This window comes from Vombatus ursinus, unplaced genomic scaffold (genome assembly GCF_900497805.2).
Source record: "Vombatus ursinus unplaced genomic scaffold, bare-nosed wombat genome assembly UNPS02014768.1, whole genome shotgun sequence".
Taxonomy (NCBI): domain Eukaryota; kingdom Metazoa; phylum Chordata; class Mammalia; order Diprotodontia; family Vombatidae; genus Vombatus; species Vombatus ursinus.
Window position 1 is genome coordinate 652,227 of NW_020954546.1, and position 27,987 is coordinate 680,213.

The following is a 27,987-nucleotide window of genomic DNA, read 5'->3' on the forward strand; positions in this document are numbered from 1 at the left end:
CTAAGCCATACACAGACTCTTAACAGCTCCATCCGACGTCATCCAGAGCTCTTTCCTGGTCAAGCCACGTGGGTTTTCATTCTTCCCTGTCCTTCCCTGGCATATAGGTGGTTAAATAGGCCACCATTCCACAGGCAGCCCTAAAGGCCTTAATATTTGCTTAGCAACAGCAGCAATCCCAAGAGTCCCTTTCTCCAGACAAAGGGAATTTAATCCAGTTAGTAGTTTTTTATCTGGCAGTTTACAGAAAGAAGGTGGAGGTGGGGGAGGGGAGGAAATCGCAGTTCTTAAATTTTAAAATAGATTTCACAGTTTCTCTACTTGACACTGGCTTATCACATCCTTTCCAGATTCTGTTCTTCCTAATTAGTGGTGACCACCCCCGAGAGGCTGCCTGGGATTTTGTTGTCAGAAATCAGGGTGACCAATGAGAGATTTCACTGTTTCTTACAAGTGGTGGCCTCTCCTGAGAAGCCACTAGGAATTGTGTAGCCTGAAGTCGAGGTGACCACTGAGTCAGGGATTTCATAAACTATCTGTTACTCATGCTATCAACCAGCATTTATTAATCACCTGTTACATTCCAAGCACCTTGCTAGGTATTGGAGATAAGAAGACAAGAGTTAATCAGTCTCTACTCCTCAAAGAACTTAAAATCTAAAGATGGAGACAATATGTACAGAGATATGCATAAACATATAAACATGGCAGATACAAGGTAACCTCGGGGAAGGTGATCACCTGTGGTAAGGAGGTAATGGTATCTGAGGGGACTGGGAAAAGCCTCATGAAAAAAGTGGCCATTGAATTAATAATAATTATAGCTAGCATTTCTATAGCACTTTAAGGTTTGCAAAGTACTTTACAAATATCTCATTTGAGCCTCACAACAATACTGGGAGGTAGGTGCTATTATGACCCCCATTTTACATAAGGGAAAACTGAGCACAGAGGTTCAGTAACTTTCCCACAGTCACACAGACAAGAGTCTGAAGTCGAGTTGGAACTCTAGTCTTCCTGACTCCAGTTTCAGCCTTCTGTCCAATGACTTGCTTAGCTGTTGACTTGAACTGAGTCTTGACAGAAACCAGAGGTTCCAAAGTGGTGGATGTATAGAGGGGCATTTCAAGCATGGAGGACAGCCAAAGATACATAGAGGGAAGATGGAATGATGCCATAAAATGTTAGAAGAGGAAGAGACCTTAGAAATAATCTGTCTGATGGTTACCAACCGGGTGCTTTGGAATTATTGCAAGGGGTTCACAAATCGATGTGCATTTGTAGCCTTGAGATCTGAATACCAAAGCAAGTTAGATGTGGAACCAGCTCTTGGGCATAAACCTTCATTGCTATCATCAGGCTTCTAATCTCCAGAAGCTTCAGAGCAGCACCTGCTATCTCTTTCAATACCTCCGTGTAATAAATAAACCAACATACATCCTAGAGAATGAATCCATACTATACCTTTTAGTATTACTACTTTTCAAATATATATAGATCCTGCTGTGATTAATAAAATATACATTCATTCTGAAGAATTACCAAATTCCTAGCAGCTTTTAGTCAGCATGAATTTTTTTTCAGTCAATGAACGCTAACTGTACAACTACTGTCATCCAAGAGTCTGCCCATTTTTTTTCTGTTGTTAAAAGGGGATCCTTGTGCTCAAACAAGATGTGAATAATTGCTTTAATCTAAGTACCTCATTTTGTGAATGAGGAAACTGAGGCCTGCAAGGACTTGGCAGAGATTGCACAGATAATAAAGTCACAGGTCACATCACATCTTGAGGGCTGTGTCTTGTTGGGGGAACCACAGTTTGGAAGGGGTATGGATGAAGATGACCCAGAGAAAGGTATCAGGGATGGTTCAGATCATAGCTCCTATCAGAGGAGGATTGGTTGAAGAAATTGGAGATCTTTGGCTTGGAGCGGAGAAGACTTTAGGTGGGGGTAGGAGAGAGTAATAGCTGTCTTAATGTATTGCAATGCTGTCAGATAGAAAAGGAAGCAGAATTGTGCTGTTTGGCCCTAGAGGGCAAAATTAGGAGTAAGGGGGGGATGTTGCAAATAGGTGCGGCCTTGAGGCCACAGGGCCACACTTGAGAACCTAGAGGGATACTTGTGGCCTCAAGGCCACAGGTTCCCCACCCCTGGTTTAGATTTTATGTTGGGGGGGATGTATCTTTCTAACAATTGGAGCTACTCCAAAGTAGAATAGGTTGTCTCTGGAGATTTCTCATTGAGGCCTTCAAGCAAAGGCTAGAAGACTTACTGGGTTTGGGGCAGTCTCTTTGGGGCATGAATTAAGCTGAATGATTGCTTACTCTCCTTTTAACTCTGAAATCCTGGCATTGGCAATAGTAGGAGCTGGATTCCAACTCACCTCTTTTGATGATTCAAGGTTCTTCCCAATACACCATTATTTCTTTTTTAAAAAATGATATTTTATTTTTTCCACAATTACATGTAAAAATAAGTTTTAACATTTATTGTTTTTAAAGTTTTGAGTTCCAAATTTTATCCCTCCTTCCCTCCCTCTCCCTGAGATGGCAAGCAATCTGCTATAGGTTATACATCACACCATTATTTCTTTAAAATTGACCAGCCTTGACGCTGTCTATGACATGGATTCTCCCAGAGTGGTGGCTGTGGGCCAGTGGCAAGGACATAGGGTTATCAATAGTTTGGATTTGGAAGCTGAAGACATGTTCTGGTCTCAGTTCTGCCTTCATTGGGAGTGTTGAATAAGTTACCTCCCCTCTGAGCATCATTTTCCACTAAGGGATTGCACCAGATTCTTGTTTCTTAAGCCAAACATAGAATATGTGCCCCATGCCTGGAACATTTTCCCTCCTCATCTCCACATCCTGGCTTCCTTCAAGGTCCAGCTAAAATCTCACCTTCTACAAGAGGCCTTCACTCATTCCCCCTTAGTGCTAGAGTTTTCCCTCTGTTGATTAACTCCGTTTTATCCTGGATTCATCTCATTTGTACATTATTATTTGCATAGGAGCAGGTAGATGGTGCGGTTGCTGCTGTGCAGGGCTGTCGATGGGAAGAGCTGAGTTTGAATTCAGCATCAGACACTTGCTGGTTACATGACTCTGGACAAGTTGCTTAATCTCTGTTTACCTCAGTTTATTGTTGTTCTGTTTTTTTTCAGTTGTATCTAACTCTTTGTGGCCCCATTTGGGGTTTTCTTGGCAAAGATACTAGAGTGGTTTGCCATTTCCTTTTCCAGCTCATTTTACAGATGAAGAAACTGAGGCAAATAGTGTTAAGTGACTTGCCCAGGGTCACACAGCTAGTAAGTGTCTGAGGCCAGATTTGAACTCACAAAGATGAATCTTCCTAACCTCAGGCCTAGGGCTCTAGCCACTGAGCCTCTTAGCACCTCAGGTTCCTCATTTGGAAAATGAAGATAATCATATCACCCACCTCCCAGGGTTATTCTGAGGTCAATTTAGATAATATTTGTAAAGTACTTAGCACAGTACCTGGCACACAGTAGGTACTATAGAATGTTAGTTATTGTTATTCTTACGTTATCTCCTCTGCTAGACTGTAAGCTCCTTGAGGGCAGCCAGGGGCTGTGTTTGTTTGTTTTGCCTTTCTTTGTATCAGCAAGCTTTACACAATGCGTGCCACATAGTAGATGCTTAAGAAATGTTTGTTGTCTGCTCACTTGCCCAATTCCTTTAGCCTTGGAGCACCAGGGATGGAAAGCAGGAAAGAAGAGCCAGACTGGGCTGTGAGGAGAAAGCAGATTCAGGCCATTTTTAATGTTTCTATTTTAATACATAAGGACCTTTGATAGCTTTGTGAGCCAGTAAAATCTGAGGCTGGTAAATGCCCAATCAGACGACCCCTAAGGTCATTTATTGTCCTAGCCTTCTAGCATGCAATTCTTGGCCAGGTCTGTTGGGGATTAAAAATTCGCTAATTTTAATTTAATTATTTTAATTTGATTTTAATTTTAACACGAAATTTTTGTCCTAAAATTAAACCAAGTCTAGCTTTAGTTGAGGGAATGCAAGTATAGATAGGGATGGAGAAAAGAGGGAGATAATAACCCTGTAGCATGGGTCATCACAGGGATCTGGGACCAGGTGGCATGCCAGAATAGAGAACCTTGGCCAGGAATAGGGCACTGAGTCTCCAGAGCAGGGGGGAAGGGCACTGAAAGGGAGGAGGAGAGGTTTTAATAGGCAAGCAGTCTAAATTTTCTGTCTCTCTGCTGTGCATTGCATAGCACTCTGTACACAAGTAGGCCCAAATCAATTCAAGGCTGTTATTGTTTATAATGCCATCAAGAATCAGGATCTAGCCAACTAGCTTTTGCTTCCCATAGTTTCCTTTTTCTCTCCTGGTTCAACCTCATTCCCACTAGTTGGGATTCATTCCCCACCTGTTTTATATCAAGAAGCTTATGAAGGCTCTGTCCGTGTATTTGCAGGTGCATGCTTGTGTATGAAGTGGGAGGTAGTGTCTTCTCCCCATCTCCCACCCTAGGCCAGAAGCTGCATTTCTTCCCTCCTTCCCTCCCCCACCCCCTCTACCAACCATAAAATGGAGGACAGATCACAAATTTCTCCATGGCCCTTCTAGACCAAACCTACCACTACTTTCTTCTTCTTGCTTCTTTTATAGCAATGCTTTATTAACTACAGGAACCCAGGACTGCCAGAAGGTTAGGAATTAATGAAGAGCTGTTGTCACTCTTCACTGATCGTCTCATTAGGAGGTATTTGCTTAATTTTGGAAGGCACTGTTAAACCAGCTCTGATTGTTGTCAGGTGAGCCAAGAAATGCTTCAAGCTTTTGAGCCCTGGAGGAGTGGAGGGCACAAGAGGGGTGAAGGAGCTATGAAATGAGCTCAATAGAAATTCCCAACAGCCTGATTCCCTGGGATGGAGAAAAGAGGATTGGGGCCCATCTTGTTAATGTTTGAGTCTTGGGTTCTAGATCCAGCTGTGAGAATAATGAGCCACGGGATTGTGGGCAAGTCGCTTCTCTTTAGATATGTTTTCTTATCTACAAAATGGAAGGATTATGATACATGCTCTCTTAAGGTCCCTTAGAGTTCCAGCATTGGATGGTTCCAAGTTTTCTTGGGATGAGTATAGGTTGAACTGGAATTCTGCAACTCCATTCTGTTATAGTTTTCTGCTATTAGCAATCATTATTGAGTAATGGCTGATGGCTGAATGATGAACTAAGGGTGTTTTGGTCAAAGACCAAAAAAAAATCACAACTAGATTATCTTTTGAAGGGTCTCTATCATTTAAGGAAGAGAGATTATTTTTCAAATTTTTCAGGTTGGCTTCAGGAATGTAACTCAAGTTTGTTCTCCAAGATCTTTCGTTATATCAAAGAGAAACAAGGTTTCTTACCCTAATTAGGATTGTAAGAAATCAGATGAAGCATGACTGTGAGCAGTCTCATCTCAGAAGATTTATTAGCTCAATTGGTTAGAGAATAGTGTTAATGAGTCCATGGTCTTAATCTTCAAATAATCCAGTTGGCTTTATTTTCTTCTATGGCCACACAATGCATCCTTAGCCCTTGCTGGAGCTGGCCAACTCATGTGTGTATATAACCTTATCTTACCTTCTATGGGAAGCCTTTCCCAGTCCCTCTTAATTCTAGTGCCTTCCCTCTGTTGATTATAAACCTGGCTGTCATAAAATTGTGCTGACGTTGGCCAATCCTTTATATTCTTCCTTAATGTTGTCCTTTGGACCTTCTTCCACACTCAACCAACTTTAAACCGGCCCATCTTCCTCTTGCTAGGAAGAGATGAAAAATGTCCTAGCTCTGCCATTAATGTCCTGTGTGACCTTGGGCAGGTGACTTTCCCTCTCTGATCCTCAGCGTCTTCCTCTGTAAAATTTTCAACCCACTGCTCCACTTCAGAGTGTTTCTGTCTCTAGATTGGGTAACTTGATGATCTGATGCATGAAATTTTAACTTCGACCTTTGGGCCATGCTATTCTTTGCTCCCTTGATTCTATGAATTTGATACTATGATCTTGAGAACATGCCTACATTGAGGCCTCTTGGAATCAGAGACACTAGCCTAAGAGCTGATTTCGCTGTCTCATCCAATCATGGAAAGAAACAAGAGAACTATAGAATTCTAGACCTGACAAGGTCTACCTCAACCCCTCTATTTTGCAGAGTGGGGAGCTAAATCTCAGAAAGGGGAAGGACCCATCCATAGAGCTGATTGGTGGGAAAGCGAGAACTAAAACCCGAGTTATCAAACATCCTGTCCATCCACATTTTCTCTACCACATAATGCTTTGCTTAGAGTATAGTATATATATGGTATACGTGAAGCCTCACCTTTTCTTTAATAGTTTTCTTTAATAGTTCTTTTCTATCTATCACACACATAACCATCCTGGTTCTCAGGATATTTGATAGACCCTGTGTAAACTCACCTCTACCCCCAATTTTCCTAGGAATATCTGGGTTCCAAAGAGGTAATTAAATGCTACAATGAATAGAGTTCTGGGCTTGGAGTCAGAAAAGCCTCAGGTCAAATCTTGCCTCAAATACCTACTATTTGACCTTAAGCAAATCACTTGATCACTCTCTGACTCAGTTTTCTCATCTGTAAAATGAGGGAGTGGAACTCTAAGGTCTAGATCAAAAACTCTAAATCTATAATCCCAAGTTCTGGGAAGAAAAGCAATACAAGCTAGCAGAAAGAGGTCTGCAGTTTTGGACTCCTGGGCTAGCCGCTGGCTCCCAAATCTGTTCAATGACGGAATGAGTAATCACCTCAATTACAGAGGACCCCAAAGGAGGCCAAGCCACTTTAATAAATGAGACAGTCCAGGGGTAGGGGGTGATTGGGGAGCAGTTTACCACGGGTCTAGAAGGAAGAGTGAGGCCAATTCCCTGGAAAACGGAGCATTAAAATAGGCAACAAGTTAATCAAAAGCCCCAAGGTGCCATCCTTGGAACTCCTGGTGGTCTGTGGACAAGTTGGTAGCATAATTATTCCCAGGAATAGTAATAAAGCAAATACAGAATTAAGCTCAGCTGGAATCAGACGGGGACATAATAGGAGGTTGGGGTGGAAAGGGGGAAGGTGAGTTGGAGCTAATCAGAGCCCCAGAGACCTGGAAGGTACAGGCTGCCTTCTTCCCAACAACTCCTAGGGGACATAATTAGCTTATATTGCTGTGAGACATGCCCTCCATCTCCCATAATGAGGAGTTTGAAGAAGCCTTGAGCATAACAACTGAGAGAACGGGGAGGCCCGGATGTCCAAAGGCTTTCCAGGCACACCCCAGGTCCTCCTTTATTCTTTTTCAGAGTGGTATCTAGAAGAATGTCCATCTGCCTAGCCAATATACTCATTTCCCCCCAATTCTTCAGAAGGAGCAGTGAATCCCATGCATGATGAGTTGGGGGACAAAGGCAAGCCTTTGAAAACAGAGAAAGACAAAGGGCTCTCTCCTAGCTCCCTGTTAAGGGAGGACATTCTCCCGAAGCCCACAAAGGAAAAGAGCTGAGCACAAAATGATCCTGACTAGAAGAATTTGCTGATGTATTCCTTTTCCTTGTCTACTCCTAGGTGTCAGTGCATTGGTAGTGGCTAATATCGAGGCAGAGCCTAGCTCCACCACTGACTGTAACCTTGGCCAATTCACTTCCTTTCTCTGGGTTTCAGTTTCCCTTTCCACCCATTGGGTGGGTGGGTGGGGTGTCAAGTGAGGGGGGAGCTGGACAAGATGGGCTCGGAGGTTCCTGCAAGCAGTAACATTGCATCCAAGGCATCTGATGACAAGTGAAGGACCCTTTCCATTGCTTTTACTCCCCTTCAGATGAAAAATAGAAAAATACTTATTGATTCTAGAAACATAAACCCCCTAGAATGCCCATGTGAGAGAATGGGAAGCTACCATGGTATAATAGAAATAGTCTTGGATTTGGAGTTAAAAGATGGATTTGAGACCAAGTTTTACCATTAGCTAGCTGTGGGACCATGGGCAAATCATTAAACTCTCTAAACCTCACTTGTTTCATCTGTAAAATGGGGTGGAAGGAATGACCATAATGCTTATGAAACAGCAGATAGTGGAATGAGAGCTGGATTTGGAGTCTGAGAACCTGAGTTCAAAAACTACTTTAATCGCATACTACCTGTGTGATCTTGGAATGAAACTGTCTGTGCTTCAGTTTCTTCCTCTGTAATGTGAAGGAGTTACAAATAGATGGCTTCTGAGGGCCCTTCTAGCTCTAAATAAGAGCTGAGGAAGCTTATGAGTTCCTATGGATCCTCAGTGTTGGAATAATCAGTATCAGTATACTTGGCCAGCTAGGTGGTAAAATGAATAGAGTGTCAGGCCTGGAGTCAGGAAGGCTCATCTTCCTGAGTCCAAAACCAGCCTCAGACACTTACTAGCTGTGTGACCCTGGACAAGTCACTTAACCTTGTTTGCCTCAATTTCTTCATCTGTTAAAATAAGCTGGAGAAGGAAATGGCAAACCACTCTAGCATCTTTGCCAAGAAAACCCCAAATAAGGTCATGAAGAGTCAGACACAACTGAAAAATGAGTGAACAACAAAATCATTATGCTCACTGATATGGGCTCTCATCTTTCTGCTCCCTCATCCACCCAAGGCTGCCTCAGCCTAGGGGCATTGTATCCCTTGGTATTTTTTGACACAAAGTGGTTCAGGTTGTTTCCTGCATGTATGGGCTCTGCCTAAATAGATTGGAAATCTGTCAAAGGCTTTGGATTGAGATCTTAATTTCTTTTATATGCCTTGACTTTCCCATCTACTGTGAGCCTTCACCTAAGCCCTTCCCCTGGTTGGATCACAGATCTAAGTAAAAGAACCACATAGGCAATCTAGTGCAACACCTAATTTTTTTTGGCCAGGCAATGGGGTTAAGTGACTTGCCCAGAATCACACAGCTGGTAAGTGTTGTGTCTGAGGCTGGATTTGAACTCAGATCTTCCTGACTCCAGAGCCGGTGCTCTATCCACTATGCACCACCTAGCTGCCCCTAACCGCTGATTTAATAGATGAGAAAACTGAGGCACAGGGAGTGAGTTGCTCACATAGGCAGTATCATCAGAGGTAGGATTTGAATCTGGTCCTCTACCTCCAAAATGAAGGCTCATTCCACTGGGCCTAGCTGCCCTCCCATCACAGACATGGAATGAATATTGATTAGATTCTTGGTTCCAAGCTCACTGAACATGGGGGAAACTAGATTTGAAGAAATATAAAAGGTAGGGAAAGTTACAACCTGTCTGCGTTCCAAGGGGGCCAAATTATTGATTTTCACTGTGGCTGAGAGTTTCAGGATTATTTCAAACGAGAGTTGGATCTTTTTCTTTCCTCTCTCCTACACAGGCCAAGGCATCCTGAAAGCTTGTTGGGAGTCCCAGGGCAGGCTCCCCAAGAGGACTGCAGCTACGTCTGAAGGGGATGACTGAACATCCAGTACCAGCGAAGGCCATTTACACCAGATTAGGAGAAGAGGAGGGACAGTGTTCACTCATTCAACTGAATGGATTTGTATCTTTCAAATGGCCCTCAACCAGCAAAACCCCACGCCTTTGACAGAGAAGGCAATGGAAGAGAACTATAGATGGATGGATGAATGAATGAATGAATGAATGAATGAATAAACATTTATCAAGCACTTATTGTGTACACAGTACTGTGTTACATACTACTTGCAGAAAAATAGGAGAGTCACTGCTCCCAAAGATCTCACAATCTAAAAAGAAGAAGACAACCTGTCAAGGATGTTTCAGCTATAAGCCAGATAGAAAGGTACCCTGGACCTTAGGGTGTAGCAGCAAATATGATGACAATGCTTTGAGATCCTCTACTTCAACTCTGTCATACAAAGATACAGAATATCTGGTGGCTAGGCGGCATAATGGAGAGAGCACTAGGTCAGGAATCTGGAAGGCCTGAGCTCAAATCCTGCCCTGGACATTTAATAGCTGTATGATCCCAGGCAAGTCACTTAACTTCTCACTGCCTGTTTTCTCAACTCTAAAATGGAGGTAATAATAGTACCTACTTCCCCGGGTTGTTGTGAGGATCAAGTGAAATATTTATAAAGGGCTTAGCATAATACCTGGCATATCGTAGGTGCTTAATAAATGCTTCCTTCCTTCCTTCCTATATATGTAAGTATGTATGTATATGTGTATGTGTGTGTGTGTGTGTATATACACATATATACACACATATATTTATACACACACACACACATATATAAACTGTAATTCACTTTGATTCCATGAAAAATACAAGCAAAGTGTTAGGTAAGGTTCAAAGGGAAGGTTGTAATGAGAGTTCAGAAAAGTTTCCCAAAAGAGATGGCATTTGTGTTAGTCCTTACAGGATGGGTGAGCATTAAACAGGTGAAGAGGAAGAGGGAGGACAGTCTAGGCATAGGAAGGTGTGAGAAATGAGAATGCTATGAGAGCATCCAGATCCTTCTCTAAAATCATCTCTTTCATCAAGGCACCCCCTTACTCAAGTGCTGCTGTAGCTCCCCACTGCCCATCATATCAATGCGAAGCAAGGTGACAAGCCCATTGCCCTAAGAGAGGAGCTAGAGAAGCCCCCAAGCACAGCAATGCTATCTGACTAAACCAGGTCCAGTTCTCCTGGGGTGGAAGAGAGATAAATGAGGTTGCTCCATCATCATATCAAATCATACCCCAACCCAACTTAATGCCTACCATCATAAAAGATACCTGTAATACAGTTACTTGCAAAGCATATGCCAGTCCTCTGGTCCTAGCACTTTACATAACTCCCCTTTACCCCATAGCCCACTGGGGACAGAGAGAGGAACATATTGTTTTCTAATGAAGATGGAGATAAGCTATCACTTTCATTTATGATGGATTAGTAAGAGCTGATAACTATTTGTTTTGCTGTGATTTCATCAGTATAGGAAGCTGCCAGTAAGGAAAGTCACTGCACCAAGGCAGACTGGGTCACTTTTCTATAGCTTCCCATTCTAGAGACGTGACTGGAGCCCTGAGCCATTAAGGGATGTTCCTAGGGTCACTCAATCAATATGTATCAGAGACAGGATTTGAACCCAGGTATTCCTAATTATCAGGACAGTGTTCTGCCCCCCTCAGTCACACTGACAGCCAGTGTTTGTGATGACTTAGCCCTGGTGACCCAGCATGGTGGGAGAGGGTGCAGATGGCCAGCCTCAGAGTCCTAGAGGGTGTGGATCAAGGTTCACCACATTCCAGCTTTGCACTGGCTAGCCAACTGTTTTGTGACCAGGGAAGAAATTGATATACAGAGAATTCTCTGTAGTAAGAAACCAGAGGTTTGAGCCTATGTGCATACTGTAAACACATACACATGTATACATAAATGTATGGACACACATTTCATTCCCTCAAATAGGTGTATGTGTGTAAGCATTGACATAGTCAAGCTATTAAAGCTTACATCTGCACAAAGAGTTTGGGAGCATCATGTATATATATGTGCATGTGTGTACATGTGTATATGTAAATGCATATATGTATGTATGTATGTGTAGGTATATAAAGGAAGGCAAAAAAGAAAGAAAGGAAGAAGGAGGGGAGGTAGGGAAAGGAGAAGGTAAGAAGGAGGGAGGAAAGGTGGGAAGGAAAAAAGAGGGAAGGGAGTTAAGGAAGGAAAGAAGGAGAGAGGGAAAGAAGGGAAGGAAAGGGAAGGGAGGATGGAAATTAGTTGAGAGAACTCTTGGAGATTTGGTACACTTAAAATATATTATCTCATTTGGACCTCACAATAACTCTTTGAAGTGGATTTTATAGGAATTCACATGGCTATTTTATAGATGAGGCAACTGAGGCTGAGGCTTAGAGTAGTGGCTCAAAGTGGCATCCTTAGCAAGTTTCAGAGGCTGGGATTCAAACCCAGCTTTTCCTGACTCTGAGTTCAGCATCCCAGTCACTGTTGGGCAAGAAGAGGCCTTCAAGATCATCTGTTCTCCCCTTTTCATCTTCCAAACAAGGATGTTGAGGCCCAGAGAAGAAAGTGACTTGCCCAAGGTCACACAGCTAATTACTAGTGGAGCTAGTAGGTAGTAGGAACCTACCCCACCCTCACCTGAACCTGGTGGGCCAATATTTACTCTTCTCACTGTGACAGGTAGTTCTTATGATCCTAAAGAGGATTATAAAGGAAACCAAAGGTTAGTGAAAAAAGAATTAAATTCCCCTTCATCCAAGTTCCCCTGAAATCTCTCTTTGGACCCTTTGGCAGTTGGATACCACAGGATGAAAAGATGTGAGGTATCCCAGCTCTAAATGTAAGATCCACTGATCCCAGGGCAGGGAGAGGAGGCAGCTCCAATCGATGGCCTCTATAGGTGACTGAGTGAGCCGATGGGGCAGAGATTCTGCGGGAGCTGGATGGCTAGGTACAGCCCAGAGGTAGCCCAGGGAGCATTGCATGTCTGCTGAAGAGCTACCTGGAGTTGAATGAGATTAATAATGAGAGGGAGGGCAAGGGTGAGGACACCAAGGGGCAAGGGTTCCACTGATAGTTATTGAAGCAGCTGTCAAAACCTGGGGGCGTTTTTTCCTTCAATATCTGCCTCCTTTTCAAATGAGATTCTGTGTTCCTTCACTCCTCCTACTGCGTTGCCTTACACATTAGGTTCTGTGCAATATCATACCGATGTATCATTCAGCTTTGCTTCTCTGAAGACCTCAAGTTACAGGGAAGACCTTTAAATGAAATATTAATTTTCTTGTAACCCACATTAAATTAATGTCACCTTACTTTTTTTTTTAAAGATTATTCTACAAAAACTTTCAACAAGCCCATCCTCCACTTGCTAGGAAGAGATAAAGGAAGGCCTAGCTCCACTAGTAATTAGCTGTGTGACCTTGGGCAAGTCACTTTCTTCTCTGGGCCTCAACATCCTTGTTTGGAAGATGAAAAGGGGAGAACAGATGATCTTGAAGACCTCTTCTTGCCCAACAGTGGCTAGGATGCTGAACTCAGAGTCAAGAAAAGCTGGGTTTGAATCCCAGCCTCTGAAACTTGCTAAGGATGCCACTTTGGGCCACTACTCTGTGGTTGTGATGGGGAAGAGTGGGAGAAGACGTGTGAAGAAGGAAATCTCTGTGCTGGTCCGAACTGGTACACCAGTAAGTCATGGCCTCAAATCCTTCTCACAAAAACTCTGATTCTGGCCCCATTTGTTCCTAAGATTGCTAGGGGGAAATCAACAGGTAGTAGTCAATGGAGGGGAAAAGGTCAGTAAAGGGCGCTACTGGCTGGAAATAGCTGAGCTGCTAATGATGTAGGGTTCAGCTGTTTCTTTCAGGTCAGTGGGTCTGAGCTGAGGGACCCACATCTTCACTGTTCTGACTCATTCATTATCATCTCTCCTTCCCTTCTCACTAACCTTCTCCAGTTTTTCTCTCCTTCTCTCTAACCCTGCCCTGGGCTATCATCATCTCATCTGGTCCCCACTGATGTAAGCGGCTGCAGGGTAGCTCAGGGCATTATATTTAGAGCTAGAGGAAAACCCAGAGAGCATCTAGGACCATCTCTCCATTTTCCAAATGAAGAGACTGAAGCACAGAGACTCTAAAAGACTTACCCAATATCACACACATAGTAGAGCTGGAATTCGAATTCAGGTCTTGTAACTACAAGCTCAGCTCTCTGCTTCTTAGATTCCCGATTACCTTTAAGAGTAAGTGCAAGTGATACCTCCCACTCAAGTCCTTTTCTGATATTCCCAAAATGCTTTTATATTTTGTGTGTGTGTGTATGTGCATCTCTCTCTCTCTCTCTCTCTCTCTCTCTCTCTCTCTCTCTCTCTCAAGCAGGATGTAAGCTCCTTGAAGGTAGAGACTTTTTACTTATTGAATTGGATCAAATTGAATTGGAGACTGGAGACAGGGCCAGCTGTGGGGGCATATAAGGATTAGACCCTTGGGGGACATATAAAGATTAGACCCTTTGCCATCCACATGGTGTGATTAATTGAAACAGTACCATTTTTTTTAAAAAATGAGACCTACTAAGGTCCTGAGAGGGTCTATCTCCTGCCTTAGGTCACACAACCTAAGAGGCAAAGCTGGAGCAAGAACCCAGGCATCCTGTCCCTAAATCCCAAGATTTTCCTACTACCTTAGCTCTCCAAACTTCATGGCAAAAGGAAAAGCGAAGAAAATGTGATGTTATTCAGGTAAACAAATATTTACTGAACAACTGCTATGTTCTGTAGGAGATACAATCCTCAGGGAGCCTAGAGTCTGGCAAGGAAGACCCGATGCCACTTGAGGGGGAGCGGAGACCTGAGCTCACCCTCTCCTCCCAAATCTACCCATTCTGGAATCTTTCCTTCATGCTAAGGGCTAAATAGCATACCAGATTCAAGTCCCTCCTTTGGGGGTATGGGGTGCAACATTTTGTAGGCATTAAAACTTCCAACTAAAATGAAGGAGCTTTGATGGTGTAATTTCAGGCAGGAGTTTCTGAAATAATAGTAGGTCACCTCTTCTACCTGCCTGGAGGGGACCCTGCTTTCCCCAGGCTACTACATTAGATACTATGGGCTTCAGAGGCAACATGAAGGAATTTGACCAGACTAACAAGGAAGACTTTCTGAATGCCAGGGCAACGAAAAATTGCTGCATTCCTGGTAGGCTTTTCCAAATAGAATAGATATCCATCTCTCTTATGCACTAATGTACCTGGAAGTAGCGGGTTGGACTGGGTGAGATGCCTTCCTTTATTTATTATTTTTAAAATATGGTTCAGTTGACACCTTTTGTCTTTACCCCACCTATATTTGTTGATGTATCCCTATGTTTATGGATGGTAACCCTGTTTAGTGTTACTTAGGGTTCACATCTATAGTCTGCCCAGGAAATAAAAGTATAAAGGAGGTTGCCTATGCCTGAAGTATGCTTCCTCCTCACTGCTCCCCACCTCCCTCCCACCTTAGAGAATCTCTATTTCCTGCAAAGCTCAGATCAAGTGGTATCTCCTACAAGAAGCCTATCCAGAAATCACATCATATCACACATAAGCACACACACACACATACACATGTATACACAATACACAAAGCATATATGTGTATATACACATGTGAATATACACAAGTGTATATGTACATGTGTATATGCATACAAATAGGAAGCAGGTAGGTGGCTCAGTAGATAGAGTGCTGAGGCTGGAGTCAGGAAGACCAGAATTCAAAGCTGGCCTCAGACGCTTACTAGCTGTATGACTCAGGGCAAGTCACTTAACCTCTGTTTGCCTTAATCCACTAGAAAAGGAAATGGCAAACCACTCCAGTATCTTTGCCAAGAAAACCCCATGGACATATGGTCCATCGGATCACACAGAGTCAGACACAACTGAGTGACTGAACAATAATATGTATAAAAATATATGATCATACATATGAACATGTATATAAATATATGTACATATATAAACACACGGACTGGTAGATTGTATGCATATACAAACATACATATATGTATCTTTGTATGTTATCCATAACATACACGTATGTATATAAGAGGTTAAGGAACTCTGCCCGAAGTTATACAGCCAGTAAGTGTCTAAGGTAGGATTTGAACTCAGATCTTCCCCAATCCAAGTCCAAAGCTCTTAACTGTGCCACTAAACCTATAAAGGATGTGAGGAGCTCCTCTAGCTCCAACCTTCCATGTCTCTCCTATATCCAATGTCCTCATTTTGCTGAGATGGAAATTAAGACTAGGAGAAGTTAAATAGTAGAAAAGAGTCAAGGGTTTAGAGTCAGAGGAGTTGGGTTCAAATCCTAAATCTGTCAATTGCTGACTATAGGAATTTAGTCATTTCACACTTCTCTGGCCTCAGTTTCCTTATCTGTAAAAATGGGAGGTTGGGCTCAGTGACCTCTAAGGTCCTGTCCAGCTCTAAGTCTTTGATCCTATCATCCTACACAGGCTGTAACAATTATTTAGCTAATCAATCAATCAATTAACAAGCACACATTAAATGTCTACTATGTGCTAGGCAGTGGGAATCTAAGTACAAAAATATCCCTGCCCTCAGTAAACTTATATTCTACACACACACATTCATACACAGTCTTCCTCTATTAAACTTTAATACTTCATTTTGTATGTATGTTTATGTATATAAGCTTTAAGAATTTAAAATAGCACTAAGACTTTTGGAATACCGTATTTAAGCATTACATATATACACATACACATGTATATACATATATGTAATCACGTGTACATACATACACATATGTACACACATATGTACAAATAACTACAAGATATTTTAAAGGAAGAAAAAGCTAGCATGGTGGGGTGTGTGGAGCTCAGAATAAGGGAAAACCTCTCATGTAGAAAATGACTCAAGATGAGGGTTGAATCAAGCTAGAGGCTATAAAGGGAATCGGTAAGGAGAAAGTGCATTCCAGGCGTGGGAGGAACAACAGCCTAGAGAGACTGGAGGATGGCAGGTGAGTCCAGGAGACGCAGCAAGGGTTCCTGATTCTTGCGGGCCAGGGGTGGTGCTTGTGGATGGATTTCTGAGGGTCTTCTTACCTATTCCCTTTATAGTCCCTAGTTTGATTTAAGACTCAGCTTGAGGTTTTCCTTTATCCCCAGCTCCACATTCACCACCCCATCCATGTTAGTCCCTTCTTCCTCTAAAATATCTTGTAGTTATGTTGCATGTATATGTGTATACATGTGTATGAGTACATGTACATGCATGTGTATTTATATGTGTGTATGTGTATGCAAATACATATATAGTGCTTATACAGGGTTTCCCAAAGGGATTATGCAGTTTTAAACTACTAAAGCTTAAATAAATAAAAAACAAGCTATTAAAGCTTATATATGCATAATATGTAAATGCATATATATAATTATAATTCATCATAATCAGTTTCTTTGTAATCCTATGTATTTTATTTAATACAGTTCAGATCATTACTCTTAAGAAGGATGCATAGGCTTCCCTAGAATGTCAAAGGGTCCAGAATGCAAGAAAAGGTGAAGAATGACTGAGCTATCTTGTTATGCGTGAGGACCACCAAGCGGGTCATGGTGGAACACAGAGTTTTTGAAGGGGAAGTCGTTTATAATAATGTGACAGAACCTGGATTTGACCACCCAAGTAGGGCTCCTTGACTCCAATTCTAGCACTCTTTCTACTATACCATTAAAGACCCGGTGGAGTGGGCTGGATTCCAGTTTGCGTAAGTCTACTCTGCATTGTCTCAAAGTCAGGAAGGGGGTAGTGGCCCCTGTAGAGCTGCAGGAATGGAAGGAGGTTCCTATTGGACACAGCACTTCAGCTATGAATTCCCATTTCTACTGCACATAGGAAAACAAGAGTCATGGGGAGTCTGCCTTTGGGTTCTTAAGGCTGAAAGCAGATGGGGCACTTTAGGAGGCTACAATTGTTAAGGGAATGTCCTGGGAGTTAAAACAGGGATTGAATTGGAGGGAAATTCTGGATTTGAGCTGAATGCTACCAGTGCCCTAGCCTGACCTGGGGACACATCACTATGAGCTTTTATTAGGAGTCTGATAAATGAAACTACCTATATTTTTATTCTCATCCCTTAAAGCTAATGAAAGAGAAGTTGGACTGGGGACCTTGCGCCTTATTTATTGACTAATTCCAGCCTCTTTCTGTGATCATTACCTGTGTTGCTCTCTACTTTAAATCAAGTGGAATTGCACTCTCACTGCAAATTGGAACCAATTCAGCTCACTTTTTCCCCCCTTCTATTCATCTGGGGCTTTGAAGGCAAAAAAAAAAAAAAAAAATCTAAGCAAGAAAAAAAAAAGGATCAGAAATTTGTTCCCACACAAATAAAAAAATAACCCTCCTGAGTCTCAACCCCTGCCTGCCATTTTTCTAACGTTCCCTCCTCAAAGACTTTTGCTGCACTCTATTAATGCAGACTGCTTGCCCTGCCAGCAATTATGGACAGCTTTTCCCATTTGAGCTACTCCTTGAATTACAGAACAACTATATGGAGACAAAAGTGGCAAGCTGTCTGCTGGGCTATGGGCCCTGAGACGTGGGTTCTTTCCCCTCTTTGTGAAAGCTAAATTGAAAATTGGATTTAGGTTGTATTATTGTTGTTATTTTTTCCAACCCTCGGCTAGAAAAAAAAGGCTTTACTTTCAAGAATTGCATTTAGAGAGAATTCCTGGGAGACTGGGGGAGCCTTTGGACGAAACTTAGCCTGGAGAATAGATTAATCACATCCTAGCCTGGGCTGCTGCAGTGTATAGAGATGGAAATGGGCAGATCGAGTGAATGTGTTGTCCAGGGGCTGAGAAGGAATTGATGCCATAGTCTATTCCTCGGTGATTCTTCCGATCGGTTTTTTTTTCAGTGCCCTAAATGATATATGTCTCCTTTGTCTTCTCTGAAGGGACAACTCTATACAGACAGAATTAAAGAGGTCTCTTTAAGATGGGAGTTACCAGGGCAGAGGGGAGATATGACTGACATCTATCAGATGACCAGGAGCATAGAGACAGAGTGATTATGCCCTTGATCACAAAATCCTGGGATAGTGAGACTTATAGTGAGAAGCAGTGCAGGATAGTAGATAGTGAGCTGGTCTTGAAGCCAAGAAGACATCAATTCATGTGCACTGCTTCTAATACATATCAGCTGTGTAACCCCTCTGTTCTGTCAGAGGATGTCCCTTCTAACTGCCATTTCTTGCACAAACTCTCTGCTCCCAAAGAAATGGGCTCCTCACTGTCAACAGGCCCTTTAGTGCTGTTCTCCCTCTGCTCATCCATTCCTCCATCTCCAGCTTAGCTGGAGGCTTGCCTCCATCTAGAAACCTTTATCATCCATGCCAAGGTTCAAATCTCTGCTCAGGATTCCCATAGTCCCTCCTATTGGTTCTCTCACTTGTGTCTGATCCCATATTATCTTCCAGTATCTCTGGGATTGCTGGCACATTCTATTTATTTATTATTTTGTAGGCATCTTTGAGTTTTGCCTCTTCTGTGATCTTAACTTTGTTAGCCCTGTGCCACAGATGGTAAGACAAAATGGTATATGCTTTCTCACCAGGTCAGTGACCAAAGCAAATATAAAAGGCAGAAACTGGACTCTCAGCTTACTCCACTTTGTATCTACTGCTTTGCTTGGTTTCAACATTATGGAACAAGATGCTCCTGCATTGTGTATCTCCTGGGGGGTAGAAGAAGGAATGGGACACCAGGGGGTACCTGATGAGGGGACATCTGTTCCATGATGCAAAGTGCAGTGACTTGAGAGTCTGGTTTCTCCTGTCTATAAGGCAAGGCATTGGGAGGTTGGCAATCCTTTGTTCAACCCTCCAATACAAGGTGAGAGAAGGCTGAGGGAGGTGGTGCCCGATATACTTCCATGAAGGAGCTCACTAACTTTGAGGATGCCTCTAAGTCTCTTAACATCCTGTGGCTATCTATCTGCTATGACATTTATAATGATGATGATGATGATGATGATGATGATAGCAAAGATGCATATGGCACTATGTGCCAGGCACTGTGCTAAGCACTTTACAATTATTATCTCATTTGATCCTCATCACCACCCTTGGAGGTAGGTGCTATTAGTATCCCCATTTTACAGAAATGGAAACTGAGGCAAACAAGGGTTAAGTGACTTGCCCAAGGTCACAGGCTAGTAAATATCTGAGGTGAAATTTGAACTCAGGTCTTCCTGACTCCAGGCCTAGCACTGTGTTTAGGACCAACTCCTTTACTTGTACATTTCTTCGGAGATGTTTTTCGCGACTTTTATACTGTTAATATGACATTATATTATATAACATTAATATTATATCACATAAACAGTGGTGTCAAACTCAAATATAAATGGATCCCTGTGGGCTACATATTGACTCAGAAAACCACAAATTAATATTATCTGTGTTGTATTATATTTTTATTTATTTTGTTAAATGTTTCCCAACTACATTTTAATCTGTTTAGTCTGCATTCTGGAGTTTTGCTGTCATTAGCAGCCTGGGGGCTGAGTTTGATGCCTCTGTTGGAGAAGATATCATCTAAGAGATGTCAAACTAGAAAGGGAGGTGGGCAGGTCTTGCAGTGAGAAGGAGGAAGAGACAGTTTATACGTTCAAGGATAAAGGAGATAAAGGAAAGCTTCCCTTATGTTAGGTGAACTTTAGGATTTAACGGGAAGACATAAAGAAGAGTCACATGGGATGAGAAGGTATAGGTAGGTTACAATCTGCACCAGTGAAGAGAGCATCTGCCTTGTGGAGATCACAGATACGTTACAGTGTCTAAGTCTTACATGACACATTTCGCTCACAAGTAATCATTGTCAGCATCTACTGACACTTGCTATGCATCTTGTTCTTCCTCATTGGGTGCCCCACAAATTTGATTCTTCTGAGACACAGTGTGCTATGACATGTAGCAGATAATCATGATGTTAACTAAAGTTACTGATGTTATTGTTGTTGTTCAGTCATTTCAGTCACATTTGACTCTTCATGACCCCATTGGGTTTTTCTTGGCCAAGATACTAGAGTGGTTTGTCATTTCCTTCTCCAGCTGATTTTACAGATGAGGAAACTGAGGCAAACAGGATTAAGTCACTTGCCCAGGGTCACATAGCTAGTGTCTGAGGCCAGATTTGAACTCAGATCCTCCTGACTAGGGGGCTGGCGTTTCATTTACTGCACCACCTACCTGCCTCGTTGATATTAATTAACCTCAAAGTCTATGGCTCTATGACTGACTGTCTAATTACATTTTCCCCATTCCCAGCCTCTCATTTCACTGAAGTCCTTCCCTTATAGCTTTCTAGATTAGCTTACTGACAAGTCAGGAAAACTGAGGTTCCCAGACCTATGACAACTACTAGCTGTATGATAACGGGTGAGTTATTTAGTTTTTCAGTGCTTCTGGTAACTACATTCTGCAAGCTACAGGGAAGCTACTGATATGCTTCAGGGAAGAGAGCTTCCACACTGGGAGTTACCTCTACAGAAAAAAAAAATCCCATAGGTCCAGAACCAAAGGGAAAAAAATCATTATTAAGTGACTCACCCTAAATCATACACAGAATAATTGGGAATATAACAATGGCTTATTTGTAAGGTTTGACCCAGACCCTTTCTCACCTCAATAGACCAATAGACTTGGAAGGCTGGTGCAAATGTATTCAGGTTCTCATTAGCTAATTTCTTCCAACCAGAGTTTGTTCCAATAAAATCTCCACATATAACTCTAACATAGTTTCTAGATTTTCCAAAATATGGGTAACAGGGTCCTTAGCTCCTATACAAGCACTTACAGTAGCAGTATGGGCAGAATATAGCCTTTATTTCATCCTGCAAAAAATTCAGATAATATAAAGGATTCAATGGAGTCTATAAAGCCAATATAGAAAACACATAAAGCATTCAAACAGCTGTAAGTTAACTATAGAAGGGAACTAACTTGGGGTTGAAAGCAGGGCAATAGAATCCTGTATAAAGTACCACCCACACTTGTAGAGTCACTCTGTGATATAGACACCTTCCAGTAGTCAAACATCCTTTAGGTCCACTGAACAAGTAACACCCCACCACCCCCGCCCCAGTTCTGGGAGAGTTTCTCTTTTATCCTTGCCCCTACCAAATACACGTACCACTCAGACTAAAAGACATTCATACACAAAGCTACTCAGCCTTAGGGCCTTATTTCTCTAAGGGCTTAGACTCCCCTGGAAGGTAAACACATGTTGGAGATACTAAATATTAGTTCCTTTTCTCATCAGCCCTCACTGGATGAATAATAACAGAAGGAGCCAAGGTCCTAATCTCTTGCTCCCCGAATCATACTCTTAATCCATACTGCTTCTCTGGCAGCATGAGACAGTTAAGTCATCTTCTTATTTCCTAAATTAGGTAAGATTATAAGTGCTTCCTACATGCCACGCACCATGCTAAATGCTGGAAAAACAAAATCAAGCAAAAAGAAAGACAGTCCCTGACCTCAAGGAGCTTACATTCTAGTGGAGCAAGACAACTTACATAAGAGGTAAGCATGGCTGTCATAGATGCTTTCTTAATTGGAAGTTCTTAGGAAGAACTCAACAATTGTTGGAAGAGGTCATAAGCATGGAGGCATCTCCAGTGTGTCCCTTTAAGAAGAACAGTGTTCAGCAACCATCTTTCTCCTAAGAGGGCCAGCTTTCTGAATTCTTGACCTTACAGTTATTCATGAGGCAACCCCCAAGACGGGTTCAACTGCCCCACTATAGCTCTTAATTTTAGGATCACACTGATTGAGAAACCAAGATAATGATAGCTAACCTTTTTTATATAGTACTTAAAGCTTAGAGTAGCACCATACAAATATCCTCCAATTTTGTCCTCACAACACCCCTGGGAGGTAGGTATTACTATTATCCACACTTTACAGATGAGGAAACTGAGGCAGACAGAGGTTAAATGACTTGCCCAGGGTCATACAGCTAGTAAGTGTCTGAGGTCAGATTTGAATTTAGGTCTTCCTGACTTCAGGTCCATGGCTCTGTTCACTATGCCATCTAACTTTCTCTTGGTTGGCATTTAGAAGCATTGTTAATAAAGGTCCCTCTTTTGCCAGGTGGGTAAGCATGCATTTGTTCCTGCCATGTACTTCTGCAAGACCTCTATCATTGCCTTGGCTATTCACTTTACTCGTAAGTCCACTCTCCAGGTCTCCAGAATTCATAAATTTGTTAATTACACATAACTCCCTTTCTGTCCCAAAGCTAACATTAATGATTCCCAGGGAGAGTCCCAGGGAGAGGAGACAGAGGACATGCACAGACTTCCCTCAAGCCCCACCTAAACACAGTGTCTACTCTGCTGCATTGCAGTCTATCCTTTGAACAAGGAAAAGTTGAAAAAATGCAGAATGACTGAGAGTGGTCCATCTGCCCCTTTTCTTTGCTGGCACAGAGATGCTACTTCTCAACAAGAGTCCACCCTTTCCTCCCCATCAGTCCCAGATGGCCAATCATCTTTGGGGCAGCCTTAGTGGATGGACACCAATCCCAGGAGCATTCCCTGTCCTCTCAGTGAGGTACCAATGAACATGCCATCAAGCTAAGAGGCAAAGGCATGCCCATCAAATTGATTAGGGAGTAATAACTTGTTCAAACCCCCGATGTAAGATTGACATGTAGTGAGCTATGCCTATGCTTTTTCTAAACTTAACAAAGGCCACGTAGGCTATTTTCTTATCCATTTAAAATAGTTGCTCACACGTACCCTCTCTTCTACGTCTCACTACTCACAACTTTTTCCCTATTCTCTTCATTCTCATCAATATGTAGATTCTTTCAAAACTCAAAGATCCTCACCCCATTCATCTGGGACATATTCCACTGACCTCAAACTTCAACTTGGAAGATTCCCATTGAAGACCAGAATAGCCTGCCCTATGCAAGATGGAGTTATCCCTAGTATACTTCCAAAGACCTGAACTTGGACACTGTACTTCATTGGCACAGATAGAATGTAAGCTCCTTGAGGGCAGCAACTATTTCATTTTTGTCTTTGTAACTCCAATGTCCAGCACAGTAGCCTGGCACATAGTAAGTGCTCTCTAACTGCTTGTTGATTAGGTGATGGACTGATTTGTTGTCTCTAGACCTAGCCTAGATCCTGCCTTGCTCGCCTTAGTGTCGATGACTCCATCTCCATTCTCATTTGCCCAGTTTGTATCTATGATCCATTCCACTTCACTTCTCCCTCTGACCTGCTCCTGGCTTAAAATTCGAGTAAGAAACCCCAGTCTTCCTACTTTATTTTCTTCCTTCTGCTAGTGTTGATTCCTGTCTCATTTATCTCAGACTGAGCTCCTCAGAACTGCTTCTTCTGCCCTCTTGTTTTTATTATTATTATGCCATTGGAGCTTTGTCTGGCTGAAACTTTCTTTATACCTGCCCCATCCATTGTCATCTGGCTCTCTCCCACTGAGTATCTACTAGTTTGTACCAACTAGATAAGGAATACCACTGTGTCTTCTCCTCCTGGCCAAGCTCTACCATATCAAGGTCTCTCCCTTACCTTTTCCATCTCAAACCTTCTGTGTTATATTTCACTTCTAAGTAAGATTGGATACCTAAGGCTCCTTCAGTATTATGAGGAAACCAGCAGTGAGGTATGGCTGCAACATTTGCCTGATCTTTCTTCCCTAAGACCCCAAATACTGAAGCCTTCAGTTCAGAACTTAAAAGAAAAGGACATTCTGAGTGTAAACAGCATTCAATCACTTATCAATCACAAGCTTATAAAAGCAAAATCTCTTTAAAGCTGAAAACAATTTCCCCTTCTAAGCGTCAAAGAATTATGAAAGAAAGGAATGCATTTCAGATCTAGAGGCAAAAGAAACCACAAGCAAACAAACAAAAATATTTACCACTAGCTTATATGCAACTTTGAACAAGCTCCTTGTTTTTAGGAAATGAGAGTGAGAATTTTGAGTTTCAAAGATTAAAGAAGGTTGCTGAGAGTGGTAGTTGTCCAAATTCCAGTGGCTGGCATAACTAACTAGGCTTCATTCAGCGTCTTGTGTTCCTGGCAATGTTTCAGGCAGCCGAAACCTGGATTAGAACTGGGTCTCTTGACTCAAGGTAGGAAACTGTCGTATTTCTGCTTCCCTTCTCATTCATAACTGCTAAATGCATAACTAGATACCAATATGAGGAGAAAGCAAAGGGGAAAACTTCCTTGGCTCTCTCTCTCTCTCTTTCTTTCTGTCTCTTTCTATTTTTCTTTGTCTTTTTCTGTGTCTCTCTTTTCTGCCCCTTCAATATCTTAGTTCTTTTAAAACCTATTCTTCCCCTTTAACTATCCACCCTACTCCCTTTCTTTCATCCCACCCAGCCACCAGGGCCTGCCTTCTGCATACGTCCCTCCTTGTGAGCAAGGTGACAGGAAGGCTGTAAAAAACAAACTAAAACTAAACTAAACTAAACTAAACCCCTGCCTTCTCAAGAGTCCCTTCCCCTCAGGCTGCCACTGAGCCTGAAATCCCCACCAGTAGAGTCACTCCTTTGGGTTAGGGCCAAAACAGCGGGGAGTCCAGCTGTCAGCCCAACCTGAGTTTGTCTCAGTGAATAACAGAACTATAGAATGTTAGATCTGGAAGGGACCTTGGAGATCATCCTGCCCAACCCTCTTAGTCTCTTGATGGGGAAACTGAAGCTCAGAGAGGTCAAGCAATCTACCCAAGGTCACTCAGCCATTTAGTTCAAACTCCTAGACAGAAAATGTAGGTCTTCTGACTTCCAATCTACTTTTGTTCATGGCTCTATGGGAGTCTAAGCCATAAATAATGATGATGAGTCCATGTATAATGCATAGTCCTTTAAGGATTACAAAGTGTTTTCTTCAAAAGAACCTGGTGAGGCAGATAAGTAGTATCCGTTCTATTATTTTTCTTTTACAGATATAGGAAACTGAGGCTCAATGAGGTGAAATAACGTGTTCATGGCCAGAAAGACAGTGAATGTGCCTGGTTTTGATCCTAGGTCTCCTGATTTCAATTTTACCTTGCTTATGTGGCACCCCTCTCTATACAGAATTATAGATCATAGAGTTCTGAGCTGGAGGGAATTGTAGAGGTCCAACCCTCATTTTATAGATGAAGAAACTGAGACCCAGAGAGGTTAAATGATTTGTCCACAGTCACACAGGTAGCTAGAATCAGAGGCAGTGGTGAATTGACTACAAATTCAGTACTATTTCAATGGAATGGAAAGGTGCTGATTATAAATCCAGGTCAGGTCTATCCTCAAAAACATGTTCCCTGGAGGGAGGGTCAAGTTTCCTTGACTATCTATCCTATCTTAGGCAGGGCCAATAGCGGTCTGAGCCCCCGTGAGTTCTTAAAATGATTTGGCTTCCTAATAACGAAATGGAGATAGAACTGATCAGTTTTGTTTTGTTTTTTAGGCAATTGGGGTTAAGTGACTTACCCAGGGTCACACAGCTAGTAAGTGTCAAGTGTTTGGTCTGAGGTCAGAATTGAACTCAGGTCCTCCTGACTTCAGGGCCAGTGCTCTATCCATTGCGCCACCTAGCTGACCAGAATCAATCAGTTCTAAGGAGGGCATCAGAGTTGGCCACCAATTTTTTTTTTTTCTGGTAGGAGAAAGAAGACAGCCAGGAGTACAGAATGATAACTGGGAACTGTCATACTTGAATTGTACATTCCTCTCCTGGAGGTTTCATAGATACATAGATTGAGAGCTGGAAGGGACCCCCAGGAGACCGCTATGCTGACTGCACTCATTTTCTAGATGAGGAAACTGAAGTCCCAAGGAGACCACCCAGCAGGTAGCAGATTTGAAACCAAGTTCTCTGAAGCCGGAGACAGTGTTCTATCCACGTGCCATACTTTCTCCCTAAGATGACTGTGAGATTTAAAAAAATAAATAAACAAAAATAGACGGGTGTCTTGGAGAATGCTAGCATCATCAAACAAAACAGAAGAGTCGGAAAGGGTAACACGTTTTGGGGGGAAGATAATTAGTTTGGTTTTGAATATGACTCGCTGTTTGGCTTGCTACCCTCTGCTGTCTCGTCTTTCGTTGCTAATGCTGAAATCTGCAAGGAGGTGAGGCAGAAAATTGTGCCTCATGTCCAATGTTGGTTAGGACACGGCTCCCCACTGCCCCCTGCTGCTGGATGCTGTTAAATACATCTTCCCCAAACATTCCCTGACTGGCTTGGAAGATGGTATCGCTTCCCTGCTTTGACAATCCTCAATGGCTCTTTGAAATGTTCGGGATAAAGTCTCCTTTCCTTAGCCTAGAGTTCAAGGTCCTCCACAGTCTGCTCTTCCTTTCCTTAAATGAATTATTCCCCCGAAGGTGCCCTTTCCCCAATAACTCCTGACTGTGCTCCTCCTGGTTCTTGCTGTTTAGAATGCCTGTGTCCCCTTTCTCTCTGCCTTCAAGGTTGACTTCCAGTCCTCTGATGGAACCTCCTCGACTACTCCAACCCACACTAATTTCTCCTATAAACTGATCTTAAACTTAGCATCTGCATCACTCATTTAGCACTGATTTTGCACATGTGTATGAATGTATACATACGTATATACACACAATGACATCTGAACTCATTAGGTAAGTATTGTTTCTTTTGCCAAACTGTGTTTCATTGATCTATAGAGAGAGATGTGTGTGTGGATGTGTCTTTGTGTGTAAGTATGGATTATACTTTCACATACACTTTATATTCCACATACAGTTGAGTTTCATAGGTAATCCTGGTTTTGAACTAGACTGTGGTTTCATTAATATAAGGACTTCTGTCAGAGGATATTTCCTCTCATCCTAAAACTTCCTTCAGCTCCTGGGCCCTTATTGTCTTATAATTATTCACCCACACCTGTGGCCTCTCTCAACCTGGAACACCCCTCGGTAAAGTCTGTCCCCTTGCCCCGTTGATGAATTCCTTCTGGAGCCTCCATTTTGTGGAGGGTCCTGGATGGGTTTTCATTCCACTCCCTACCCAAGTACTGGCTTCTGGACTTCTCAAACATGCCCCCTCCCCCTTTTATCTCCTTTTTGTATGATAAACGTCCCTAATAGAATATAAACTCCTAGTAGGAACTGTCTTTCTTTTTTATTTGCATTTGTATTCCCAGCATTTAGCACAATGCCTGATACAGAGTACCTGTGCTTAGTAAAAGTTTGTCTCCCTCCCTCCCTTCCTCCTTCCTTCTCTCTCTCTCTCCTGCCTTCCTTCCTTCCTTCCTTCCTTTCTTTCTTCCTTCTTCTCTCTTTCCTCTTCCCTTCCTTCTTTCCTTCTTTTTTCTCTTCCTTTCTTCTTCCCTTCCTTCCTTCCTTCTTCCCTTCCTTTCTTCTTCCCTTCCTTCCTTTCTTCATTCTTATCTTCCTTTCTTCTTTCCTTCCTTTTTTTCTTCTCTTCCTT